Source organism: Cebus imitator, unplaced genomic scaffold (genome assembly GCF_001604975.1).
Source record: "Cebus imitator isolate Cc_AM_T3 unplaced genomic scaffold, Cebus_imitator-1.0 Scaffold10, whole genome shotgun sequence".
Lineage (NCBI taxonomy): Eukaryota > Metazoa > Chordata > Mammalia > Primates > Cebidae > Cebus > Cebus imitator.
This window is the reverse complement of record NW_016107325.1, coordinates 1,252,628-1,263,084: the sequence shown is the minus strand read 5'-3', so window position 1 is coordinate 1,263,084 and position 10,457 is coordinate 1,252,628. Positions and strand designations below refer to the sequence as shown.

The following is a 10,457-nucleotide window of genomic DNA, read 5'->3' as shown; positions in this document are numbered from 1 at the left end:
AAAAAAAAAAAAAAAAGAAAAATTCAACACTTTTAAGAAGTAAATTATCCCCCAGGTTAGTCTATAGATTAGTAGAATTCAAATCTAAGTTCCAAAAGTGTTATTTTTAGAAATTGCCAACTTATTTCTAGTAAATTATATGGACATACAAAAACTTTAGAATGGCCACAGAATTTTGGAACAAAAGCAGAGTTGAGTCACAACATCTAATTTCAAGATGTAATATAAAATTATCGCCATCAAGATAATGTATTACTGGTGGAATTATAAATATATAGATCAATGGAAGAGAATTCCAGAATTAAATTCACACGTATATGGTCAATTGGTTTCAACAAAAGCGTCAAGATAATCGATGGAGAAGTATTTTTTTTCAGTAAATATTGCTGGAAAAACCAGATATCCATTTTATAAATGAAGCATTCCCTTTATCTCACATCATACACAAAAATTAATTTGAAATTGACCTACATGTAAACACAAAAACTACAAAACTTACAGAATAAAATATAAAAATAAAATTTCCTAATTTAGAAGAGGCAAAGATTTCTTAACACTTCCTTAATCATTGATGCATAATATTTATACCCATTAAAGGGGGTACGTGTGATACTTTCTTATATACATAGAATGTGTGATGATCAAGCCAAGGTGTTTAAGATATCAATCACCTCAAGTATTGGTCATTTCTATGTGTTTGGAACATTTCAAGTTCTCTCTTCTAGCTATTTTGAAATATATAATACATTGCTGTTAATTATAGCCACTATCTCTATTGAACATTAAAACTTATTCCTTCTACCTAACTGGGTGTTTCTACCCATTAATCAACCTCTCTTCATCTACCGCTTCCCACCCCTACCCCACCACACACTCTTTCTAGCATCTGTTAACTATCATTTTAATGTCTACTTCCAAGAGATTAATTTTTTTTTATCTCCATCATATAAATGAGAACATATAATTTTTGTTCTTATGTGACTGGCTTATTTCACTTAACATAGTGGCCTCGAGTTTCCCCATGTTGCTGCAAATGACAGGATTTGGGGGGTTTTATGGTCAAATAGTATTTCATCATACATGTTTATCAGGTTTTCTTTCTTCATTTATCCATTGATGAGCACTTAGGTTGATTTTACATCTTTGCTATTGTGAGTAGTACTGCAATAAACATGAAGATGCAAGTATCCCTTCCATATACTGATTTTCCTTTGGATAAATACCTAGTAGGGGGATTCATGGAGTAGTACTATGTTTAGTTTTTAAGAAATCTCCATACTGTTTTCATTATTGCTATATTAATTTAGGTTCTCATCAACAAGGCATGAGTGTTCCTTCCTCTGCATCCTCACCAACATCTGTTATTTTCTTTTCTTTTTGAGGATAGCTGCTCAACCTGGGGTAACATAATATCTCATTGTGATTTTGATTTACACTTCTCTAATGATAATGATGCTGGACATTTTATCATATACATGTTGTTAATATACAAATTCTTCTTTCAAAAGAGAAATAAACACTTCTCTTCTTTAAAGAAATGTATATTCAGGTTCTTTGTTCACTTTTTAATGCAGTTGTTTGTTTACTGTTGAGTTGTTTGTGTTCCTTATATATTCTGGATATTAGCCCCTGTCAGTTGAATACTTTGCAAATATTTTTCCCCATTCGAGAGGTTGTTGCTTCACTCTGGATTGTTTTCTTTGCCATACAGAAGCATTTCAGTTTAATATAGTACCATTTGTCTATTTTTTCTTTTATTGCCTTTACTTTTGACATCTTAACCATAAAATCTTGGCCTGTCCCAATGTTCTGGAGTGTTTCCCCAATGCTTTCTTTTAGTGGTTTTATAGTTTGGGGTCTTATGTTTAGGTCTTTAATCCATTTTGAGTTGATTTTTGCATCTGGTCAGAGATAGGTGTCTAATTTCATACTTCTGCATATGAATATCTACTTTTCCTGGTACAATTTATGGAAGAGGGTGTCTTTTTCCTGATGTATGTTCTTGGCACCTTTATCAAATATCAGTTGGTTATAAATACATAGATTTATTTCTGGGTTTCTCCTCTGTTCCGTTGGTCTATGTGTCTGTTTTTCACACAAATATCATGCTCTTTTGTTACTACAGCATTGTAGTATATATTGAAGTCAGGAAGTCTTATGCCTCCAACTTTGTTCCTTTTGTTCAGGATGCTTTAGTGGTTCAGTTCCATGTAAGTTTTGGTCCCATGTAAATTTCAGGGTTGTTTATTTACTTCTGTGTGAAATGACATTGCTATTTTGTTAGGGATTGCATTAAATTTCTAGTTTACTTTGGACAGTATGGTCATTTCAACAATATTAACTCTTTTGATCCACAAACGTGGGATGTATTTTGTGTCCTCTTCAATTTCTTTCATCAGTGTTTTGTGTTTTTCCTTGTAGAGATCTTTCACCTCCTTCGTTGAACTTATTACGAGGCTTTTTTTTCATAGCTATTACAAATGAGAATGTCTTCTTGATTTTATTTTCAACTAGTTCCTTATTGCTGTATAGAAATGCTAATGATTTTTGCATGTTGTTTTTGTATGCTGCTACTTCACTGAATTTATCAGATCTAAGAGTTTTTTTTTTATTTTTTATAGAGCCTTTTGGTTTTTCTAAATATAATATCATGTCATCTACAAAGAAAGATAATTTGACTTTCTCTTTTCCTATTCAGAAGGCTTTTATTTCTTACTTGTTCCCAGCTGCTCTGGCTAAAAGCTTCTAGTACTATGTAAACAGAAGTGATGAAAGTTGACATCCTTGTCTTGCTCTAGAACTTAAAGGAAAGACTGTCACCTTTTCCCCGTTAAATGTGATGTTAGCTGTGATGAGTCTGTTACATATGACCTAGTTTTTGTGAGTTTTTACCATAAAGGAATGTTAAATTTTATCACTTTTTCTGTGTCTGTTGGGATGATCATACGGTTTTTAATTCTCATTCTATTGATGTGATATTATTGATTTGCTTATGTTGAAACATCCTTAGATTGCTGGGATAAGTCCGACTTGATCATAATGTATTATCTTTTTGAAGTGCTGCTGTCGGATTTGGTTTGCTAGTACATTGTTAAGGATTTTTAGTCTATGATCATCGGGTCTACAGCCTGCAGTTTTATTTTTTGTTGTGTCCTTGTCTGGTTTTGTTATCAGGGTAATGCTTGCTTATAGAATGAGTTAGGGAGAATTTCCTCCTCTTCAATTTTGTGGAATAGTTAGAAAAGAATTGGTGTTAGTTTTTGTTGCTTTAGTTTCATTTTGTATTGTTTTTGCAGGTTTGGTAGAATTCAGCCATGTAGCCATTGGTCTTGAGCTCTTCTCTGTGGGGATAATTTTTATTACTGATTTAATCTCATTACTCGTTATTGGTCTCTTCAAGTTTTCTATTTCTTCCTCATTCAATCTTGGTAGCTTTATCCGTTACCTCTAGGTTTTCTGGTTTGTTAGAGTATAGTTGTTCATAATAGTCTCTGATGATCTTTTGTAGTTATTTCTGTGGCATCAGCTCTAATGTCTCCTTTTTCATTTTTAATCTTATTTGGTTCTTGCTCTTTTTTCTTTGCTTAGTCTAGCAAGCAGTTTATAGATTTTTATCTTTAAAACCAACTGTGTTTCATTGATCCTTTGTATTATTTGGGGATTTTTTAGTCTCTTTTATTTAGCTCTGCTTTATAATTTTTTCCTTCTACTAAGCTTTCGTCTGGTTTGTCCTTGCTTTTCTAGTTCCTTGAGGTCAATCATTAGACTGTTTATTTGAAATCTTTTTACTTTTTTTGATGTAGGTATTTACTACTATACACTTTTCTCTCAGTACTGCTTTTGCTATATCCCATAGGTCTTGGTGTTTTGTGTTTCCATATTAATTTGTTTGAAAAAAAATTGTGATTCTCCGCTTAATTTCTTCATTGACCCAATGTTCATTCAGAAGCATATTTTTAAATTTTCATGTATTTGTACAGTTTCCTAAGTTCCTCTTGTTATTATTTTCTAGTTTTATTTCATTGTGGTCAGAAAAGATACTTGATATGACTTTCATTTTCTAAAATGTATTAAGACTTGTTTTGCTAGCTAGCATATGATCTATCCTATATAATGATCCATCTGCTTATGAGAAGAAGGTGTATTCTGCAGATCTTAAATAAAATGCTATGTAAATGTCTCTTAGGTCCATTTGATCTAACGCACATTTAAATTCAATGTTTCTTTGTTAATTTTCTGTCTAGATAACCTATCTAGTGCTGAGAGTGGGGAATTGAAGTCCCCATCTATTATTGTATTAAAGTTACCTCCCTCTTTAGATCTAATAATATTTGCTTTACATATCTGAGTGCTCCAATGTTGGGTGCATACATTTTTACAATTGTGATATTCTTTTGATGAATTGATCCCTTTATTATTGTACAATTAACTTCTTTGGCTCTTTTTACTATTTTTGACTGAAAGTTTGTTTCACCTGACATAAGAGTAGCTACTTCTGCTCACTTTGGGTTTCCACTTGCATGGAATACATTTTTCCATCACTTTACTGTGAGTCTATTTGTCTTTTTACAGGTGAAGTGACTTTCTTGTAGGTAGCAGATAATTGGGTCATATTTTTAGCTACTGAGCCATTCTATATCATTTAAGTGGAAAGTTTAATTCATTTACAAAGTTATTATTGATATGTGAGAACTTATTCCTGTCATTTTATTATTTCCTATTTGTTTTGATTTTTGTGTTCCTTTCTTTCTCTCTTACTATTCATCATTGCAGTTTGGTGGTTTTTTGTAGCAGTAACTTTTGAGTTCTTTCTCCTCCTCATTTGTCTTTACTCTACCAGCGAGTCTTATGCATTCATGTTTTTGTGATGGTAGATATTGACCTTTCACTTCCAGGGATAGAGATCCCTTAAGTGTGTCCTTCAGGGCCAGTGCAGTTGTGACAAATTTCCTCAGTTTTTGCTTCTTTGGGAAAGACTATTTTTCTCCTTCTTTCATGAAGGATAATATTGCTGGCTATAGTACTCTTAGCTGACAGTTATTATTTTTTCTTTCTTTCTTTCAGCAATTTGAATATATCATCCCATTCTCTCCCGGCCAATAAGGTTTCTGCTGAGAAATTCACTGTTAGTCTGATGGAGGCTCGCTTACACATGACTACAAGCTTTTCTCTTGCTATTTTTAGAATTCTATCTGTCTTTGGCTTTTGGCAGTTTGATTGTAATGTGCTTTGAAAACCTTTTAGGGTTGTATCTATTTGGGGATCTTTGAGCTTCCTATACCTGGATGTCTAATAACTTTTCGGACTTGGGTAGTTTTTAATCTATTATTTCATTTAATGACTTTTCTATGTCTTTGCCTTTTCTTCATCATCTTGGACCCAAAATAGAATATTTTAGTTGCTTTATGGTGTCTTATATGTTACGTAGGCTTAGTTTTTATTCTTTCTTATTTCTTTTTCTTTCTTTTCTTATCTATTTCAAAAGGCTTGTCTTCATGATCTAAAATTCTTTCTTCTAGTGATGCTCTCAAATGCAATTTTTAGTTCATTCATATGATTTTTCAATTCTAGGAATTTTTTTTAGGATATTTCAAGTGAGTTTCTCATTCATATTCAGAATTGTTTTTTCTGATTTATTTGTAATGTTTATCTGTGTATTTTTTGGATCTCAATTAGCTTCTTTGATATCACTATTTTAAACTATTTTTCTGGCATTTCATAAATTTATTTTTCATTGGAATCTCTTGTTGGAGAATTATTGTGTTTCTTTAGAGGTGTCATATTTCCTTGTTTTTCATTTTTATTGTGTCCTTACATTGATATTTACACATCTGGTGTGGCAGCCACTTCTTCAAATTTTTTGGATTGTCTTTCATTGGGAAGACTTTTTCCTGATGGAATTGTTTGACTGGAGCTCTTTAGTTTTGTTTCTGGGTGTGTGTAGTAGTGTAGTCTACCTATGATGTCTTCAGCTATAAACAGTGTCAATGGTGTCTGTGATTTCTTTAGTGCTTAGGCTGTAGTTGTTAGTAGAGGATATGTGAGACTTTGCTAGGGATGGGTATGCTGGATGGGCCAGTCCTTGAGCCCAATGGTGGCTTCTGCAGGCTAACCATGCTTGTATTTGGGGCAGGCCCAGGGGATCTAATTTTTCTTGCTCCAGGTGGCTAGCTTAGATGCCAGCAATAGCAGCAATGGGCTTGGCAGGGAGGTGGGTCCTCAATCCCATAGGCAGCAAGTGTGCTGTGGGATATGGCAATAGCAGTGGTGAGATAAACCTTGGGCTTCCAGGTATCACACACTAGTGTTAGCATTGGCTGTAACAAGCTGAGTGGGCCAGTTCTCAGGTTTCCTGGTGGCATGTGTGGGGGTGGGTGTTGGCAGTGGTGGTGCTGGCAGGCTAGGCAGGCTCATTCTCAGGCTGCTGAGGGAAATGCACAGATCTAAGATGTGATGAATGGGGCAGAGCAATCCACATGCCCCTAAGTGGCATGCTCCAGCATTGAGGGGGCTGGTGTCAGTCTAGATGGGCCTGTCCTAAACCCTTTCATGGTGCACATGGGTGCAGACTAGAGTGAATAGGTGGGGCAATTCACACGCCTCTGGGCAGCAAGTTCGCGCAGTAGCAGCAGTGGTGGTGGTGGGAGATGACAGCTTGCATCCAATCAGCATCTCCTCAAAAGCAGTAGAAATATATTATTTCACTCCCAGCTACTAATACAGTGTCTGGCCAATAGTATGCAAATAATAAATATTTGGTGAATTACAAATACAAATATTTGAATAAATAAATGTGAATATAGTCAGACAAAATAACAAACTATTTTATAATGAATAACATTTTGAGAGGATCATGAAAAGACTCTCTGCTTGAATGTTCTGGGAACCTACCATGACATGGTTTTTGATAATCTACCATTAAAGACAAATAACACTGGATAATGGGTATTACTTCTCCAAGATTCCATTTTTTTTTTATTTTTGTTGTTTTTGTTTTTTAATACAGATAATTCTGTGAAGGGGTAAAAAATTAAATCACTAATACCAACTAACATCAACACATCAAACTTACTAAGATTTCCAGTAAGTAACTGTTAGAATACTCAGGAAGTTCTTATATTCTGATGTGGGAAAGAGGGAGAAAGGGAGTTCTAAATATGGTGTTACTGCTAGAGAACATTGGCCTAAGTAGGGGGCCATGAGTAAATTTGAGAGCTGCAAAGGGGCACTCCCCTTTGAGCAGTCAGTGATCTGTTAAAAGAAAAAAATGAACAAACAAACAAAAACAATGCAAAAGGGAAAGGGGAAAACATAGGGAACACCTCTTGATCCTTCTTCTTCTTCTTTTTATTTTTTTGAGAAAGTTATAGAGTGAGTCATTTTGTCTCTTGGAACATTCCAAGAGATGATTCTCTGGGACAGTGGCCAATACGAGGACCCATCTGCTTGGGAAGCCAGAATTTGATGCTTCTCAAACTAATAACATTCCTTTTTCCCAAAAACCCATTTCTGGGCTGACACATACTGTTGTGACACTTCCATGTGGTTCAGCAAAATAGGTAATAAATTTTACTTGAATTTAATTGGCACTAAGCAACTAAAACAATCCTTGAGCTTTGGAAAATGTTTCTTTTCTTCCAGAAGGCCCATACCAAATAGAAATCATGTAGATGGAACACATAATTTACTTAAAACTTTGTACAGTATAGCAGAGAAAATGTGCATCAAGTCACACATCATATTCTTCCTCCCAGCAGACATGGAAAACTGCATTTCCCAGCAGTCTTGCATTTAGGCAGTGCCATGAATCAAATCCAAAAACTTAACTGTGGGTCACTTGTGGGCAAAGAAAGTAATAAACACTTTCACAATCCCTGTGTCCTCCTCTCTTGCCTTCCCCTGATCACTGATTACATTTGATCTACATGGCGAAGGCTTCACATCTTGGGTACCTAGATGACAAAATTATCTGCCTTACAAGCCTTCCTTGAACATGTAACAAGAGTTAGAAACAACTTTTGTTGGGCAAAGTAACTGTGATTTGAGTTAAATTAGCCTATATGACTAATGAAGTTATTAACGTTTTTATACAAAATATATTTTCCTGTTTAAAAAACTATATTAGAATCAAACATACAAAAAAGAACTTTTGAATTAGGGGAGTAAATGGGAGTTTCTTTGATCTGCCCCTACTGGTCAATTTAAAATAGTATTTATTTCATATTTATAAACTTTCCAATGTATTGCTATTTATTTTTAATCTTATGGAATGTTTTTAAAAGCTTGGCAGAATCTCATCAAATCTGAAGTGTAAAATCATCACTGACAAATAGAAAGTATACTAATGAAAATACAGTAAGGTTTTTGTCTCTCTTTATATAAATACACATACATACCTATGTGTGTATTTTTGCATATATATGTATACATATGAATATATAAACATGATTTAATGCAGAATATATGGAAGTGATATATTAATTCAACTATTTTTACCTTTCCAAATTTTTATTTTATTTTGCTGAACAATTTTACATCAGAGTTCTACACAAAAGATTTATAAAATGCATCATACAAAAAGATAAAACTTCTCAAGAAGTGGCTAATAAAAGGAACATATTTTTCTTAAAAATACAATATTTTTATCCTATAAAGCAGGGTTTGGAAAACTTTGCCTGAAAAGGGCAAGAGAGTAAATATTTTAGATTTTGTGGGTCATATACAGTCTTTGTCAAATATTATTTGTTTTGTATATATGAAAACCCTGTAAAAATGTAAAAATGTAGAAATAACTCCCCATTCTTAGCTTCCACAAACAAAAAACAGGGCAAGAATCAGATTGAGCCCACAGGCTACAGATTGCTTTCCCTGCCATAAAGAGTATATATATATATCATATACAGATTGCTTTCCCTGCCATGAAGAGTTCATATATATATATGAACATATATATATGAACATATATATATGTTCATATATATATATGAACTCTTCATGGCAGGGAAAGCAATCCGTAGCCTTTCTCTACATACAGCAAATGCAAATATGTAGATAAATTCAATTTTTGAACCCAGTGAGGCATTTGTCTTTTCTTTCAAATGGTGACTTCAAATAAAAAGCTGCTAAGAAAGAGGTAGGTGAGGATAATATGGGGCCACTCACCTTACGAATTTCGATGAAGCAACCACGTTTTCTGATCTCTCTATTAAAAACACTGGTCAGTGTCTGTATGTCCACAACCCCTGTCTTTGGCTATGGCGTCTAGGTAATACAGACAGAGCACCAAATAAGGAATTGCACATGAACTGGAGACTGAGTCAGACTCTGGGATTTTTAACAACCTTTCTAAATAACTTATTTATTGTACCGTCTTATGCCTTATAACATAAAACCATCTTTGCCTTCAAATGAACTCTGTATGTTGTCTTCATTTCTTTCGACTGCGAAGGGCTTCAAAAGATAAGTTTATTAGACAACACCCTCAGTATTAAGCAGAGAGAGTGACTTTGACCAATTTTAATAAAAAGTTATATGTACATAGGATAATTCATAGATTTTTTTTAAGCTAGACAAGAAGGGCAGGGACATGGGTAAGTCACAGACTTCTTGGCCAGGGAGCTGTTTTCAGATATTAGGATCTGCATTGCATTATACCCAGATGTTCTCTACTACAAATTAAAGGCCCCAGGAGAGAATATGATTGATTCAGATTGCATCACAGCCATAGTTATTCAGTTAAGGAGATGGGAGGGAAGTATTTTCCATTAAGGAAAAGAAAGAATGTAAAAACAATAATAAAATAATAAAAACAGATAAACAAGAAAAGAAAAAGATATTCTTATAAGATTTTAATAACTATTCATTCTATTCAACAAAGTATATAACCAGTTCTACCTAAAAATATGTAAGAAGCTACACCAGATTATTTTTAACCCTATTTCTTCTTGGAAAATCAGAAATATTAGCAATAGTTGTCTTTGGCAAGTGGCAGAGACTACTTTTTTTACGTCACAAAAATTGATCTGGAAAAGAGCAGTTTTATACATAATCTAGACTGATAAACATGAAAACTGTTTCTTGTTTCAATAACAAGTTGGGACACCAGTTTCTGGACCTCAAGACCACAAATGACTAGGTTCCAGATATTGAAAACTAACAAGTCAGTTAGTGTCATTTCTTTGCCTTTCAGTTGCCTTATCATAAATAATATTGAAGGGCACTAAAATCAGAGACCTCTTATCCAACGGCGGCTAATCAACCTTCAGTAGCAAACTCGTTCATTCTCATGACAAGCTATCCTTTACCTGAAAGTTAGCTCTTTATCTTTTATTTAGTCACTATTAGGGTGTTGATAGTTCACAATCACTTCTAAATAATGACATTTTATGATATAGGCACATACTAATTTAACAAATATTGTGTGGTTTCATCTCTCCCTAAAGTCTCAGAAATATCTG

At 33.9% G+C, this 10,457-nt stretch overlaps 1 long non-coding RNA gene across 1 annotated transcript; it reads right to left on the bottom strand.

Moving 5' to 3' along the window:
• Positions 1 to 1,978: 1,978 nt before the first annotated feature.
• Positions 1,979 to 9,929, bottom strand: LOC119474151. Its single transcript, XR_005203447.1, has 3 exons — positions 9,919 to 9,929; positions 4,978 to 4,987; positions 1,979 to 2,175 (listed from the first exon to the last, which is right to left on the bottom strand). It is a non-coding gene; the product is annotated as an uncharacterized LOC119474151 (long non-coding RNA).
• Positions 9,930 to 10,457: the final 528 nt, after the last annotated feature.